Below are 18,410 nucleotides of genomic sequence, written 5' to 3'. Positions count from 1 at the left end.
CTAAATTTTTCTTGCGTTATTCAAATCTCATAAAAACATTTTTTTTTTGTAATTAGAATTTCCTACTATACTTAACAATGTATATCACCATTTGAGGTACTTATATTTTTATATAAACAATATTTTTTTGCAAACTTCAATCAAATACTTCAACCAAAGTGCTCAAATATATATCATTAGAACTTTTGATTCTCAAAATCAACATATTAACATAAAAGCAATTTAAATTGAAACAATTACAACTTAATCCGTACTTACTCAAAGTTCATAATACACTAAAATAGTTTCATCCTAAAAAACATCATCAACACCCTAAATGTTGCTACCACCAGATGATCCTCTTGTACTCATAGAAGACTCATGCTCATTTGCATCACCGGTTTGCTAAAATTATAAAAGATAAATATTTGCTTAAATTAAAAGCGAGTTTGAAGTAATGTGATTTATTAATAAATTTAACCCATCTGAACAAAACCAGTATGCTTATTTACATTAGAATCATGTGTAATCACAAATTTCTGTTTGAAACATACATAAGATGCTTTTCAGAACAAGTTTACAAATGACAAAATCATGGTTAAAAGTTTGAGAGAAATGCAAGCATGCAACCTCGTGTACGCACAAGTCTGACCCCTGTGTATGCATAGGTAGGTCTGTCAGTGATCATTGATCATAAGTGGTACCTGATTTGCAGCATGTTTATCATCCCAGCTAAACCACGATATGCTTCCTAAACCGCCAAATGCTTTCTCATTCTGCTCTGTCACATAATTGAGATATGAAGTATCCTTAGTTGCATGATAGAGCCATACACCTGTCCATAAGAGTTCATCCCCAAAACCAGATGAGTTATAGTAGTTCCGCACTTGAGGGATGCTAACATTGTAGGAAACTCTACATGTATCAGCAAAAATAAACAACTGTTGAGCATGTCCGAGGAGAAACCTAGAATAAGTGAAGTCAATCTCCTTAAAAACAAGAGATGCTAAGGCCAATGCAGCTGTAGTTTCAGCCACAACTTTTGTTCCTGGAAAAGATAAGTTAACTTGAGTGAGTGGCCTTTATTCATCCATGTCTTCAGGCCTTTCCCAACAATTATGATCCACCTCAGGATCCCCCACCTTCAATCAACAAAACAAATACATGCTTGATTTAATTCAGTTTCTTTACAGTGTTTGATAAGAAACTTGGGAAATAAGTAGTTGACCTGAATGTAGAGCACTTATGGGAAAGGGTGTGCATTAACAAGATAATCAGTGATCCACTTCAATGAGTCAAGTGCATAGTGTAGCTGCTTCACTGCGTCCATGCGATCACCATATTCAAGAATCACCCAAGACAACACAGTTGCAGTCAAAGCCATGGGGAACCCAAATTTGATGTGGTCACCAGCATATTACATTCCTTTTGACAAATCCAAATCCGCTTCACTCCCATCTCGAAGCCCAGAATCCCCTCGCCACGAAATCCTCTGATTCTCCACCGTACCCGCTACAAGCACAATTTTTTCATCAAAAAATCAACTTGGGTATTTGCGAAACATAGTAATAACACCAGTGCAGTAAGGGCTTTTTGCCCCGGTTATTTTTCTCATTTTGCCTCGGGTCTAGAACCGAGGCATATTGGGGTGAGGCCAAAAGGTACCCCTTTTGGCCTCGGTTGTTACCTGAAGCCACAGAGTCACTTTTTTGCCTCGGGTCCATGAGAACCGAAGCCATAAGATAAAAATATTTTTTTTAATTAAATTTTTCGTGCCACAGATCTGAAAGCCAGCTAACGTCGAACCAGAACCAGAATCCTTTCATCCCTGCAACACCAGAATCAGAACGCGAACGCGAACCAGATCAGAACCCCCATCCCAGCAATGAACGCGAACCAGAATCCCCCATCAACGAACCACCATTGTCGCAGTGATGAACGCGAACCACCACTACAAGCCATCATCGGCGCCGCTATGACGAACGGCGAGAAGACAAGTCCGGTGACGGTGCATATTCACGACCTCTGTTGCAGTGACGGTGGCTTTCTGCAGCGGCGAAGATCTCGACGGTGGTTCCTCTAGTGGAGCGCGATGGCGATCTCGTGAAAGGTGCTGCCATGGTGGATCGCGTCGCCGCGTTGTAGATCTGGTGCCCTGTTTTCGCGTCTCAGTGGTGGTTCACGTTCGTAGTGGAGTTTCACGGTGGCTAGGGTTTAGGGTTCTCATATGGTTCTGTGCACGAGAGGAAGAAGATGGAGAAGATGAGCAGCGCGCGAGGAAGAAGTAGAGGGGTTCACGTTTTTGTGCCCTAATTAAACTATTTGGCCCCGGTTCAGTGCCACCCGAGGCCAAGGACGTAACCTTTTGGCTTCGGGTCTATTCAACAGAAGCATATAAGCACCTTTTGGCACCGATTTTTTTTGAACCGAAGCCTATAACCCCTTTTGGCACCGGTTTTTTTTGAACCGAAGCCTATAACCCCTTTTGGCCTCGGGTTTTTCTTGAACCGAGGCATAAAAGTTGCGTGAAATTGCAAAAATACCACTGCGTCGTTATATGCTTCGGTTCCTTGCTAACCGAGGCCTATAAGGCGAGGTAAAAATGCAATTCTGCACTAGTGTAATCTCAATGTTGATATATTACATTTCTGGACGTTGAAAAATTGCAGAGCCAATTGAAGAGCAGAGGCATATTTCTGAACAACATTGGTGGGATGAGAAGTGAGTTGAGCTGAATCAGAGTGACGAACCTCAAACTTGGTTACTACAGAAACAACAACAGCACCTAGTAGTAGACCTGTGATCATGGACACTGTTAACCACCAAAATAAGGCAACAACGTTTTGCATTTTGTTGGGTTGTTTAAGCTGTTGTAGTTCCATTCAATTGAAAATAAGGTGATTGCTATGGTTTGTAAGCTAAGTGATGGTGATTTTAAACCACTAATACATAAGAGAGTGTAGAGTAAGACAAGTAGAGGGTGTTGTTCTACTTTGATGTTGTAAAAATGATAGTGAAGTAAGACAAGTAAAGGGTGTACGCATCTAAGAATTTTTTTAAACCAATTGAGTATTCAATTGTATTCCGAGGCTTAGCAATCCAAGATTTATCCATTGAAATAGATACCTAAACAAAATGGCAATGAGTATTTTATAAAATACACAAACACTTATAAAACATAGAAGAATATAAGATTAATTTGTTAGGAAATGTACAATACACTTTTTTTGTATGATTGGAGTGATGCATGTGTAAGTATATATAATATGGTGGATGATTAAAAATAGAATAAATAGAATTCAAATTAAAACTCGTATCTTTTTCCTTAAAAATGGACTAGGATCCTAAATCTTTTTCTTGCCCATATTACCTCTCTCCCAAACACAATGAAGAAAGTAACAAGAGATACGGTATAAAAAATAATAGAGAGTTCCACCACAAGTAAAGTTTCTCTCCAAAAATTATAAATCTTCGTTAAGTTACACTAAGAAAAGGGAAAAAAAACAATTTCAGTTACTTAATACAGTTAAGTCACGGAAGCGAATACGCCAGTGTTAAGTTATCAACAAACATAGAATCTGATTCTAGACACTTACATGATGGAGATTTGTTTTCCTTCTGTACCATCAAACTGTAATTGAATTTCCACGTAGGTCTCTAAGGAAACCAACATGTAGGGGCTGCACCAGAAATCAGGAATGAAATAACATATCCTTTCAATTATAAGTTAACTGAAGAAAAAAAGACATTTAACCCCGCGATTGTAATTTTCACACAATGCATAGGAAATAATATATTGACTAATTACCACCAATGCTTATTTTAGAGTTTCAAGTTCTCATTTCTCAACTTACCTACCCATAGATAAACTCAAAGACTCTAATTTGCTACTCATACAAATCTAGGACAAAAGATTTGAAAGCCATAGTTACTTTTTGGACCAAGACTAACTTGTGTTTTTGATAATATTTTAAATAGGAAACAAGAAGAACAAACCTGATGAACATCCCCAGCAAAATGTGACAAGAACAGAAGTGCCTCAGTCAAATTATCTGTATTTGATAAAATCAGAACAGAAAATTAAAGGACATATCTTCATATGTAACTAGAAAATTAAGAATGCACTTTGTGAATGCATGCACATACATTTTAATTCAGATGAAGGGCCTGCATCAACTGATTTAAGTTGCATTGTATAGTTGTATATTCCTCCCGTTACACACCTATGTTTATGCTTGGAAGAATCATGGTCGTCTCCTTCAAGAATCATGAGAGTCGAATCATAGTAACTTGGAAAATGCGTGGTCATTGAACATTCTAAAGTCTTATTGGATAAACATCATAGGAAATACTAATAGAAGAAATAAAACAAGAAATTAAAATGAACTTAAAGTGTGTTATCCAAAGTCTTGTTGGACTTTTCTAGAAGTTCACAGTTTAACTTATAGAAGAAGTATAATTCATTTTAGCTTCTTATTTTATATTCATTTAAGTATCTGTTGATAAGTTTATCGAAAGAGAACCTACATATACAAAAATTCCATCAAAACCAATGTACCAAAGGGCCAAACATACTCACTGCAGTATTCGTAGTTACACTTGAAATTTGGCGTGTCAACATAATGTAAAGCACTACTCCAACGATAGTGGTAATTAAACCTAACCTCGTCCGCCTAAGAGCACACTGTAGCAAGATCACCTTCAGCAGAATCTGGAAGAAATTGTTTGACAGAAAATAGAGCATCTTCACTAAGATACCCCTGCAATTCAAACCCTCCAAGAATTTTTTACCAACACTGCGGTCTCAGGATAAACACATAGACATGGTAAAACCCCAAAACCACTTATACTCCTAAACCAACTAAGCTTCTAACAAACCCTTCATTTATAATTCATTGCTTTCACAGCTCGTTCTATACTACACTGGATCTATTATCATTTGTTATATATTGAAACTAATTTAAGAATAATTGAGACATTGATAATGAATCTAGAAAGAGATGTAAATGCAAAGAGTAGGGTGGTATTGTTACTTTACATGTGCAATCTTGTAAATGGCATAGTGACCCTCCTTTCCCTAACCCAAAACAGTTGGCAGTGGCATCAGCAACAGAAGAAAAAACACTGTTACTCTCTCATCACCCATATGCATCATGTTAATGTTAATATTACACAATCAATAGCAATAAGATGGAATCATAGTCAGACACAACAAATTTGTGCTAATACCAGGATGAATGACATGAATGAGTTTAGTGTTAAGCCTAAGATTCCTAAATAGTATATAAATCGTCTGTTAAAGAAAAAACAAAACATAAGCCATTGGAACATAAAATTTTAACCAGGAACATAAAAGATATATCGATAAGGAACCTCTAGGTAACAAAAAATTCCAGGTGTACCTTGACTCTACAGAAGCCACTGGATCACAACCACATGTGATGGAGGGCCAGAGTGACGGAGAGGGCGTGACAAAGCTGAATGACGGAGTTAGCGATTTGCTACGAAAGAGGCTACCACAGAGGCTACGACGGAGATGGCGCGACAGAGACGGGAAACAAAGACAGTGCGACTGAGATGAAGCGACGAAGAGAACGCCAACGAAGATGGTGCGAGAAAGACGGCACGACGGAGACGGTGCGACAGAGACAGTGCGACGGAGATGGTGCGACGAAGACGGTGCGACGGAGTTGGCACGACGAAGACGACGCGACAGAGATCGCTGCAACGGAGGCTACGACATGGCTTAATCACGGAGCGGAATCGATCGGCACTCTGAACTTAGGTTTTCGAGTGAAAGAACAAAATTCATTAATTTTTCTTGGGAGAGAACACGTGAATTCACTTAGAAGAATGTGTTCAATCTGCGGAGGTCATAAACCTCCTAAAAAAATAAAAAAACTCTTATATTATCAGTTTTTATAAAATCTATCATATTCAGCCCATATGATCTTTATTTGTGGAGGTCTTTTTAACCTCCATAAAATGACCTATGCTATATATCTTTTTTTTTTGTAGTGTTGCCTTGTGATTGAGTGATTATGTGTTCAAATCTTGTTGAGAACGAAATTGACTTCTTTATTTTTGCTAATATAGTTGTGGCCTGGGAAAAACAGCCCATAATGGCCTTTCAAAGGCAATTAGAGACATTTAAAATCAAATTTCGTTTTTTACCATTTACCATAATTAATGATCATATAAAAGGGCAAAATTAGGCAAATAGAAGGGTTTTGGAGACTGAAACCTAGAGTGTGGTAAAGAGCACGAGTTTTGGAGTGAAAAGTGAGTTAGAGGGAATCAAGAGAGCTGAACTTGGAGGGCATCAAGGGAAGTCAATTTTTGGGGCAAGAAGAGCTATTACCCTTCATTGTTTTAAGGAGAGGAAAAGCAGGTAAGGGGAGCTATTTTCGTGCTTATGACCATGTGTAGGATTAAGAAGCCTGCTCTTATGATTTTGTGCTTGCATGTCCTAAATTTTTCATGCTATATGTGATGGGATTGAAGTTTTGTTGTTTTGATGTTGGTTGAGAAGCATTTTAAGCTTTGGCATGAGAATAATAGGGGTTTTGTGGTGTATGATTGTTTATGACTCAACTCCCAGTTTGGGTAGTCAATTTGGGTTTAAATCACGTTTATAAAACTTGTGCATTATTGTGGATTGTTTGGCAATAATTGAGATGTGGTTTGGCAATGTTTCTACTAATCTCGCTCAGGTGAGTCAGGCTCGCCTAGGCGAAAGTAGCACAGTCTTAATTTTGATTCTGCTTGAGCCACTCGCTTAGGCAGAGAAATTGAGGGTTGTGAGGTTTTGGTTTGAGCATCTCGCTTAGGCGAGAGGTTCTTGCTTAAGCGAGAACTCGTGCGTGACTTTGTGTTCTTGTTTCACTCGCCGCCTAGGCGAGAGTTTTGGTTTTAGGCAAAGGGTGATCTCGCCCAGGCGAGAAGAGCTCGCCTAAGCGAGATTTCACAGTGAACCATTGGAGCACTCTTACTCAGCCGAGAATGTTTAGCTTAAGAAGGACAGGCTTGGTCGCTCAAACTAAGGGTTCTAGCCCAAGTGAATATAGTGCAGTTTGTGTGCCTTGTTTGTACGCCTTGATGCAGACGTGGATTAGGAGATGTTGCGCCATGAGCAGGTAGGTTCACGGATGGTGGTTAACATGTGATGGTATGAGCGGGGAGGTTCATACTTAGTTACTCTCATGTGGGGAAACGAGCGAGGTAGGTTCATATGTTCCATGCTCACATTTGAGAGATGTTGCATGCGAGGAGGTACGTAGCTGGTGGATCACATGTGTTGGACTACAGGCGAGTAGGTCCGTAGAGTAGGACTACGAGCGAGGAGGTTCGTAGAGGCAGGACCACGAGCGGGGAGATTCGTAGAGGTAGGACCACGAGCGGGCAGGTTCGTGTGAGCATCATAAATCCTGAGTCCATGGTTGACTATGTTATGTGATGCGAAGGTTGGAATGTCTTGGGGTGTTAAGGACTTGGCCAATGTCTAAATTTAATAATATATATCTGGGAGTAATTATATTATTTAACTGATGTGTTTTCTTTCTTATAATAATAAGCTTACCCTTTCTATTTGTGCTTGGCGATGATCAAGTAATTCTTTACACGGGAGTAGTTGATGATATAGGTGATGCTGCTGATGTTTAAGACGGAGAGTGGGGGCTAGCTTGGGATGGAGCTAGGAATTTTATTATGATTTTTATTATTTTATCAAAAGTGTGGAATTTGTAATAAGACTATTATTTAGGTTTAAATAAATGTTTACACATTGAACGATGTTTTAAATTTTCCCGCGGTTGGGAATAATGAAACTATGAGGTTTTTTATAAATTATGTATTCATTTATTTTAATTAAGTAATTTCCAGTGGGGATGTTAAAGTGGCTAGGCGAGTGTCACTCACTGGGCGAGCATGGGCTAGTGTTACTCGTTGGGCGAATTTCCAAGTTAGGAACTTTAAGACCTAGACTAGTGGCTGGGTGAGTACTACTCGCTGGGAGAGCATAGGCTAGTGGCTAGGCGAGTTCGACTAGTTGGGCGAGTAAGTGCCTACCTGAAACTTGTGTTGTTAATTGTTTTGAATGGTATTTTATGGTTATAGAAATTAATTGGGATAATGAATGATTGATTTAGATATGAATAATATATGCGGTGTAATATGAGATTCTTTACATGAGATTGAGAGGTGTTAACACTAATTCAAGGAGAATAAGTTATTAATTGTGGTAGTGTATGCATTGAGGTAGGGATTGTACCAGACAAAGATCCACGTTTCACCTCGCAGTTTTGGCAATCGCTGTAGGCAACACTGGGCACTCAATTGAGAATGAGCTCAGTCTATCATCCTCAGACAAATGGTCAGTTTGAGAGAACCATACAGTCATTGAAGGACTTGTTGAGGACATGTGTGTTGGATCACCAAGGTACTTGGAGTGATATGCTACCACTAGTTGAGTTCATGTACAACAATAGTTATCACTCCAGCATTGGGATGGCACCATATGAGGCTTTGTATGGTAGGAGATGCAGGACACCGCTGTGTTGGAAACAAGATGGTAAATCAGTGGTGCTTGGGCCAGAATTTTTACAACAGACCACTTAGAAAGTGAGAGTGATACATGATCAGATGCGAGAAACTCAGAGTACACAAAAGTCCTATGCAGATAAGAGGAGGAGGTCGCTTGAGTTTGAGGCAGGTGACCATGTATTCCTCAGGGTTACACCAACAACAAGTATTGGGAGAGCCCTCAAGTCGAGGAAGCTAACTCCTTGATTTATCGGTCTGTATCAGATCATGAGGATGATTGGACCAGCGGCATACGAGATTGCTTTGTCACCTCACTTGGCAAACCTGCACAATGTCTTTCATGTATCACAACTAAGGAAGTACATTGCAGATCCTACTCATGTACTAGAGGAGGAAAATGTTCAGGTACGCGAGGATCTGACCATTAGAGTTGGACCAGTGAGAATCTTAGATTCTCAAGTCAAGCAACTCAGAGGAAAGAAAATCCGGACAGTGAAAGTCCTCTGGGACGAGGTAACCTAGGAGATGACATGGGAAATGGAAGACCTCATGAGGAATTCGTATCCACATCTATTTTAATAATTAATTAATAAATGTAGGTAGTGGGAGCCTTTATGGCATTTAATGATGATTTATGTGATGTGGAAAAGTAATAACTCAATTAGTTGAAAGTACTTGATTGTGTGAGAGGATTTGGGTTCAAGTCCTATGTATGCCATTTATGTGCTATTTAATTGATTATATTTTTATTGATATGCTTGATTGTGATAAGTGATAATATAATTCTATAATTATATGAATTATCACAAAACATGAGTTGGTTGAATGGTTGTGCATTGATTTGATGTTGGTATGGTAATGGGTTCAAACCTTGGTAGATCCAAATTAAGCTTTCATTTATTTTTTGCTAAAATTAGTTTTGGCATGAATGTGAAAGAGCAAAGAAATCCTAGTTGACAATGGGTAGCAAAGAGGAGGTGGAAAAACAGCCACTAATGGACCTTGAATGGCCATTAAGTTAGCTTAATGCCAATTTTCGTTTTCCTTTCATCATTGCTAATTAAGACACCATTAAAAGACCAATTTTGGGTGAGAAGAACGGTTTATGAGTGTGTCATTGTTGAGCAAGGTGATGAGAGTAAATTGAGAGCTATCACTGTGTTCAGAGAAGAGAGTGAGTGTGGTTCGTCAAAGGAGAAAAGGTTGCCATTGTTGATCAAGGAAGACCTCTGGACATAGTAATTTTAAAGAAAGGAATCCAAGTTAAGGGAGCTGGAACCGTACCTTTTATTTCGTGTTGTTAATTGCATGAAATGTATGATAAATAAGATGCATATACTTTGCCTATTTCGTGTATTTTTGTGTTTTCTGGAATTTTCTAGAAACTGCCTAGCGTGTGATGAACCACTGCCAAGCGACTCATCATTTTTCTAGGTTATTTTAGGTTCCAGAGATGGAACTGCCTGGCAGCACGAGCTTATCTGCCAGGCGACGCATGCCTAATTCACCTAGTTTTTGGGTTTTGTTTGATCTGCCTGGTGGTGATGAACTTCCGCCAGACGACGCGAGCCAATTTTGACTCGACTTTGATGTTTTTGGGTGTTTTGGGCTATTCCGATCGGAGAGGATGAAACTATACATGATGTTGTACTGGTGAAGTACTATTAATGGTCGAATGGTAGGTTGAATTAAATTAATTGGAGCAAAATTTGGTACGGATAAATTTTAGGGTTGGAAATTGGGGATTTGGAGTTTAGTGATGATTGAAGCACAAATTTCATTGAGAACTCGTGGGTGCACTTTTAAACTAATAACAAATAGTGTTGGGTGTGCTTGTTACCTGCAGAATAGGGGAAACCATTAGAGGAACACATTTGGGGTATTCTTGGAGACATGGCTAGTGCAACAAAATCTAGGATTTTCCCAGAAACTGATGCACCGCCTGGCGGGGTGTAAATTGCCGCTAGGCGATAATGGTTGACCAGCAATTGGTGGTTGACTTGGTAGGGGCAGGTTGGAGTGTTGTGTGAAAATGTTCTGAGGAGTGAATTTTGACAGTAAGGTGAACTATATAGTGAGTTAGTGTGGTAATGGGAAGTGATATTATGAATTATGAGACTAAGGGTGGGAAGCCATAGAAGGAGGTAAAAGTCTTGAGATAAATCGAACCATATGATGTATGGATTGGTGTTAGTAGCAATTATAAGAGATTGTGATATTGTGTTCATAACAGTTGTAGAAGGCCTATTATAAACTTAAGGTTAAGTGTGGCTAGATATTACTAAAAACATGAATTTAAATGGGGATTTTGTGATGTGATAATTATGCTAGTGGGAAGGTACTGTAGGCACTCTTAATTTGCAAAGAAATGACCATTGAACTAGTTGAATGTCATTGTTTTGTATTCAGCACCGGTGTGTACATTCTTAAGGGAAATTGAAGGATATCATATTCTTGAGTGGAAAATGATAGTTGATTACATGTGATAGGGTAAATTGTAAGATGTGAAGGATGTGGATATAATTCCTAGTGCAGATATGGTATATTAGAATATAAGATTTAATAGAGTTGTGCTTGGATGCATAAACATCAGTACAACTCGCTATACTAGTGTAGCGCTTGGCGGTAAGGATTGGACCACCAAGCGATGGCTACAAAAATAGTGGGACTCAGAAACGCGTGGCGCCTGGTAGTGAAGCTGGTCCCACCAGGCGACACCTGCAAGTCAGAGGCATTAGGGGCGCTTGGCGCCTGACGGTACGTGTCCCCCGCTAAGCGGTCTGGAAGCAAGTTTCGTCCGCCAGCTCAAGAACAGCGTCAGGCGATAATGTAAAGGCCAACCTTGTGTTTGCTTGCTTTGGATGTGTGTGGTCTACAAGGCTTTGGTGATATCCCGAAGGTCGGCTTGCTGGTGTTCCTTGAGTTGTGGCTCTAAACATATCCCTTAAGTTGTTGCTCGGGATAGGGGTTAAACACGTATCATTCCTTGAGTTGTGGCTCAGATGACATCTTTTGAGTTGTGGCTCGGGATGGCGGATGAACACGAGGAACTCTTGAGTTGTGGCTCGGGTTGGCGAGTGTTGTCGGTGTGAGTGTGCGTGTTGTGGCACGTACGGATAGGTCCAGGTAGATTGCCTTCTTTAGTAATTAGCTGACGAGTTTGGTAGTCTTGGGACGTTACGAAATATGTTCGTATCCACCTAAAGTTACAGAGTATGGTCTGTAGTATGGTTTCCCGAACGTGCTCTACTAGTTGTGGCCGTTAGGTGAGGCAGCAAGACATCTCGACGTACTCATTAGAAGACGTAGATCACGAGTAACATGGTGTTGGCCATGTGGTATGGAATCAAAGGGTGGAATTCCTTTGGTGTGTTTGTGATATATATGGTGTATATATGTGTATATATGTGTGTGTGTGTGTATATATATATATATATATTTATATATGTTTATGTAATTGTAAGCTCACCCTATCTGTTTGTGTTTGGTGATGATCGTGTATGTGGTACATGGGAGCAGATGATGTTGCAGGTGGATCTGGTGAGGCGTAGAGCCGAAGCGTGGGCTAGTTGGGAAATTATCTTCATAGTTTTATTATTTTATGAATTTTAAGGATTATGTAAACACTTGGATTTTTGAACTTGGTTTTTATAAATGAATTTATAAATTGTGGATTTGATATACTTTATAATGTAATAAAGTTTTAAATTTTTCCGCGTTTTGGGAAATGGTATTTCAATTAAGGTAGTTTATTTATAATCTCTATTTGATTTTATTAAAAACTCGTAATATTCGGTTGGGATATTACAACAACCACTTATGGAACACATTATGCAAAGTTTCCCTCTAAACCTTTAGCAAATCATATAAAACACATCAAACAAAGCTTCAAATATGGCATTAATTGCTCAATGGTCCATCCTTTGTAAAATTTGAGATCTTGTATATATATACCTATTTTATAAAAAACTCATTACACATAGTCCTTTCTTCCGAACAGTTATAAAGTATAAATTTGGAAGGCAAGTTAATACATCTTTAAATTTGATATATATCAACAAAGATTCCAAATTTTATTATGATTGGGAAACTCTAATAATGATTAGGCAATAGCACAAAAAATAGTTAGGCTAATTTCATTTTTCACCTTTTTCATGACCTACAACTAACATTAACAAGCAAGGGCTATGTGAATTTGATTCTCATAACCCCAAGTGGAGAAAAATAGAGAAATCGAAGAAAACTCAACTTGACCAATGGCATCTTGGTCATCTTTCCAATTAGCGTGGAGTATGTCATTGAAGGATGTGCCCAACAACTTTAGCACGTTTACTTTAAATCATGCACCGTTGTGAAATTTCAATCGTCATTACCAAAAACAATAAAACTCAAACAAAAACCCATTTTAGGTCATGTCACTATCAATCTTTGCTACAAACTTACTACAAAAAAACATAGTAAAACACAAGACTCATATTTGCTATACACATTAGTTAAATCACTAAACTGGTTATGGTAGATGAATAAGGAACCTTACTTCATCCATGACCATTACTGAGCTTGCTTCTAAGAGTAGACTCATATTTCTGATGATGATCTTCACTTTCATACGGTTTAAGGTGAAAAGAATATTTCTAAATGTTTAAAAGCAACCATAAAGTGTAGAAGGTTTGTCAATATAATTTGTCATGTCTTAAAATTTCTACTACTGTTTATAGCAAAGTCCTTTCATTCAATTGCCCCCTTTTATTATATAACTTAAGAATTTAAGATCAGAGTCTTGTGACTTATGTAGGCTAACTTTCGTAAATCAAAATTGACTTAAACACACTTCAATTGGTTCTAATTTAACTTCTTCAAAATCTAATTTTAATTTATACATACAAATTTTAACATATGAGACAATTTATTCATTTTATCTTTTTGGTTTCTTTTCCTATGAGTATTTAGATTGAGTTGTTTATTCAAACAAGAACATAATATTGTGCTAGACTTGAAAATTGAATACTTTGAGGTCAATTTCTTATATCATACCGAACTTCATTTCTTTCATCACCAATGTTTGATTGCAAAATCATGGTTTGCATTCTTGCTTCTTTTGTTATAAATAGAATACTAGGAGTGCAAAAGATTAAAGACAACCCATCTACACAGATGCTACAGGTTACTTCAACATAAGCAGAATCTGCACGCAGAGTAGATTTTGCCAAAATTTATAATGAATCAACCTTATATGAGTAAGTAATCGTAGAACTTTATTTCTGCTGGATTGTCCTTGAATACTATTAAAATTGATCTCTTTGATTTTCTTGCAACTCAATTATCTGAAACTAAGGTTGTTTGACTCCATATTTGGTCACTAATACAAAATAGATATTTAATATCCTTTATTGTTATCAGTTTATGAAGTATGGGATGAAGAAATTGGTAATGCACCATGGAAGGTGATTTTAATTATGAAGATACTAATAGTGTTCCGCCATACGAGTTTAAGGAGTACATTTTTGTCGTATGGAATTGGTAACATTGGACACATGGTTTTATTTATACTTATTGAAGAAATTTAGTTATAAGAAAACCTGCAATAATATAAGTTAATATAATATCATTTTCAGATGAAATAGATTTGAAAGACTCATTTTATTTCACACTCATCAAAAACAATTTTACAGTAGACGCCCATTCCCCACAAAAGCTGATCCACACTCAGAAATTTGCGCAGCGTCGATCGTCACAAAACCACGTATCCCATGCCATATCGTTGGCTGTCTTGCAATCCAACAGTTGGGATTTTAAGTTGTGGCTAGTTGATGTGACAATCACACCGGAATGAAATTGGTGGTCAACAACTGACCAGTGCCAAGCCACATGTCCAGATCGGTTGAGCAGTCATGTGCTAAACTATTTGCTCTTTATCTTCAACCAAACGCGCGAGCAGGCCTATTACCAAATTTGATTTGTCCTGAAAATCACATTGATACCCTTCTTGGATGTTTTATTTTTCTTGAAAGCAAACCATCCACTTCCCACAGCAAGCGTGATCGTAGTTCGACATAGCATCGATCAACACTAGCCATAACTTGCCATTCTCATCCAACGGTTAGGCTTCGAAGTTATGGTCAGGTGATGTGGCAATTAATCCAGAATGAAGTTTGGAGTCCATGAACGAACGGTGATCCATGGGTCGTCTGACCACGTCAATCGGACGGGAAGGCCATTAACTAAGTACATGTCTCCACTACAAGAAAAATAGGAATTACCGACAGATAAATTTCGACGGATTTTGATCCGTCAATAAATTACCATTACCGACAGACAATCCCCTGATGACATTAGCGATGACTATATTTGTCGGCAATGTCAAGGAAAGAATTGTCAAGCATAGACCGACGAAATAATTCATCGGTAATGTCCATATTAAATTGGTCTGTTATTTACTAACTATGTTGTGCCATTACCGACGTATAATATCCTTCGGTAAATAAATAACTAATATTAGAATCGCATTTCACTTTCTTCCTCCCCCAATCTTAGTTTACCTAAAAAATGCGAAAACGCAAAAACGTTGACCCTAAATCGATCCAACATCGTTGGCCACCCTGCCGCAATTTCACCTTGCTGGTGTTGTGACGTTGCCGCTGCCATTTACTATGTCGTCAACCATCGTCGTGTTCATGGGTTGAGGGAACACAGTGGTCTGTGTAGGTCTTCTTGGCCGGTGCGTTCTTCGACCATCTCATGGTGGTTGTGGTAAGTCTCACTAGCAACGGTCACTCTGGTTCTATTATTGTTTGTCCCTCCACTATGTTTCTCACTCTGATTCTGTGATTGGTAGGGGTTGTTGTTGGATTCTCGTGCATTCTTCGACTATCTCACGGTGTGTTTGCCAAATACCACAGTCATTGCTAGATGTGAGTATTTTGCTCTCTATCGAGATCCTTGATTGCTTATGTTTTTGCTTGGATTAAATTGATTGATGTAGAATGTGATACCTTCTATTTCATTCTTTAAGTTTTTCAATACTCAAGCAATATCAGATTTTTCCCTTGCTTATGTTTCAATTGGTTCTTTCTCATACATGGCTTGTTATTGGCTTCCAATTAATTGATATATGGCATATGGAATTATGGGGTTTCTACGCATGCTTCCCCTTTTTCAAGGCTAAGATGGTTTTGTTTGATGTACAAAACAAGCGATGTATACTTGGTCAAGCATATAGTCATTCATTTGCATCTTGCAATGTCCAGTTCAGACTTTAGGCCTTAAATTCTTGCATCGTATTAGCTTAGAATAGATTGGTCATGGCTAACTCCTATTTTAGAACGTGTATATGGATTTCATCACATAGAAGGTGGTGATGAAGAGTTGGAACAGCAGGAGGAGGAGGATGATGAGGATGAAAGTGATGATAATGACTAACTTTGTCTTTTTTGTTTTTGTACTTAACTTTTTAATATGTTTTTTTTTTCTTTCATTTCATTAGAACTTTTTGTTGTTGTACTTGAACTTTTTTAATATGTCTAATGAATAGTTATTAATTTGTTGGTATATTCGCTTGTTATCATACACCATCTTAATTTGTTTTACACTTAGATCCTAAACTCCATACGCCATGTCATCGTGAGATCCACCTCGACCAACCCTAGTTGACAAGGGGAAAGGTATTACAAAAATAAGAAAGAGACGTAATAATTATTTACTTCAGATTCCACTCAGACCCATCACCCCTACCCCGGGCTTACATATGTCATCCTTATCTTCCCCATCTCCACACATAGGGTTATATAACCCTACTTCTATCCCTACGATTCATATGCCGTCCTCATCTTCTGAACCTCCACCCACAGGGTTGCATACCCCTATTGTTGCTCCTAGAACCCCTTCTATACCACCCGCACATATACCATCGTCATCTTCCTCAACTCCACACATTGGGTTACATACCCCTTCTACAGACATTGGAGCATCCACATCAAGTCATATTGTACCATCTCCAACCTCTATTGGTGGCCCATCTTCTGTCATTGGTCAATAGTCTGCACCATCCCCTTGTTGCAGGTGATATAGTTGCCCCACACCATATGGTTGATCCTAATAGAACCTGACCATCCTCTGCAAGACCGCCCAATGATTGAACCTATCAGTCGAGGGTAATATTTAAATTCAGTTATTCTCATTGTTTATATTATGTAACTTCTTTCATCTTCTGACAATTTTCCATGAATTCTAAGTTTTTCCATCTAGAGTTGCTTCACAGGCTATCACAAAGACAATCAAGCAACAATTTCTTAGTCCTTGGCCATCGTGGGGAGCAATACCTGAAAAAGACAAATACATTTTCTAGCAACGTTTCAAGGTAACGTGTTCTAACTTATTATATAGGTAAATTAAGTTGTTAATTACTATTCCATGCTTAATATACTTATAATGTTTTATATGTTTAAATTGTGTTATAGAGGAGAGTTCAATGGGCATCAGAGCATGTAAATGAAATTAAGAGAAATTTCAACAACAGAGCTTCTCATCGTCTATCTGAGCTGTTTAGAGACGCTAAAATGGCTAGAGAAATGCCAAAATGGATTCCTAATGATGTGTGGATAAGGCTGCTAGAACATTGGAATTCTCCAAGTTATCAGAGCAAATGCATTGTAGCGAAAAAGAATAGGGCTTCTAAATCAAGTGGGGCCTTACACATAGGGGATCCATTACCACTCACGAGCATGCCCTTCGTATGGTAAACACATTAATTTTTTGTATTTGTCACATTTGAACTACATTTTTAAAGTTTGAAATCAAATCAAATCTAACACTATAACATTTTGTTGTAGGCATGTGAGTTGGGACAACATGTGTTTCTTGATGAAGTCTTTTAGCAGACACATATACGGAAGGGTACTGGTGAGTATGTGGATGAGAGGTCTAGGAAGAAAAATGTAAGTCTCTTTTACTGTTCAATATTATTTACTCTTAAATGTATCCCACCACATAATAATAATAATAATAATTATTGTTCATTGTTTATTTACAGGAAGAATTTCAAACTAAGCTTTCTCAAGTTCGATCTGAGGTTTCCTCATGTGTTGATGGAACACAAGAGCAGTCCTTTGTTAATCCTACACAGGATGAGAATATCAGGACTAGGTGTTGGATTAAGGTAGTAGGAGGAAAAAAGAAAGGAAGACTTTATGGGACTGGTCAACTTGTTTCAAAATATACGGGTTCAAATGAAAGCCTGAACCAACTACTAGTTTCTTCCTCTTTTAATACTGAGGACCTCAATAATATTAGGCAACAACTTTCACGCGACCTAGAGGAAAATGAGCAATTGAGGCCTGAGTTTCGATCCTTTCAATCACTAGTCCTGCAATATCTCCTTCGCGATGCTCAGGCTCGTCTTCAGCAGCCACAACCATAACCATAACAGCCAAACCCTACTCAATAAAACTCTGAAATCTCTCAACCCCATTCTCATCAACAAAATAATGAAGAGGACGATAGTCTAAATGAAGAATCTTCTCCTGATTATAAAGATTATTAGCTCTTCATGTTCTTAAGAAAAAATTTCTTCAGCATGTACTTAATAAACTTGTGTACTATTATTCTTACTTGGTATTGGTCATGCTTATGTAATATTTGACAAACATTCCTGTGCTACATATTATTTTGTATGTTTTATAAACAATTTACTGTGGCATCTGATATATATTGTGATGGAGTTTGATAATGATACACTATTTGATATAATGGAATGCTGGAATGTCGGACTGTTGGATTTCTCTGTGTTGGAATTTTCTATATGCAGGTATTGTGGAATGTTAAAAAAACAAATAAACCCGAACAAAATTTGTACTTTTACTGACAGATTATCGATGAATGTATCCGTCGGTAAT

At 38.1% G+C, this 18,410-nt stretch overlaps 2 pseudogenes; both read right to left on the bottom strand.

Moving 5' to 3' along the window:
• Nucleotides 1-312: 312 nt before the first annotated feature.
• LOC114194842 lies at nt 313-2,861 on the bottom strand (annotated as a pseudogene).
• A 106-nt stretch (nt 2,862-2,967) lies between these two features.
• On the bottom strand, nt 2,968-5,134 carry LOC114194841 (annotated as a pseudogene).
• Nucleotides 5,135-18,410: the final 13,276 nt, after the last annotated feature.

This window comes from Vigna unguiculata, chromosome 8 (genome assembly GCF_004118075.2).
Source record: "Vigna unguiculata cultivar IT97K-499-35 chromosome 8, ASM411807v1, whole genome shotgun sequence".
Taxonomy (NCBI): Eukaryota; Viridiplantae; Streptophyta; class Magnoliopsida; order Fabales; family Fabaceae; genus Vigna; species Vigna unguiculata.
The sequence above is the reverse complement of the archived record's forward strand: the minus strand, read 5'-3'. Positions and strand labels throughout refer to the sequence as shown.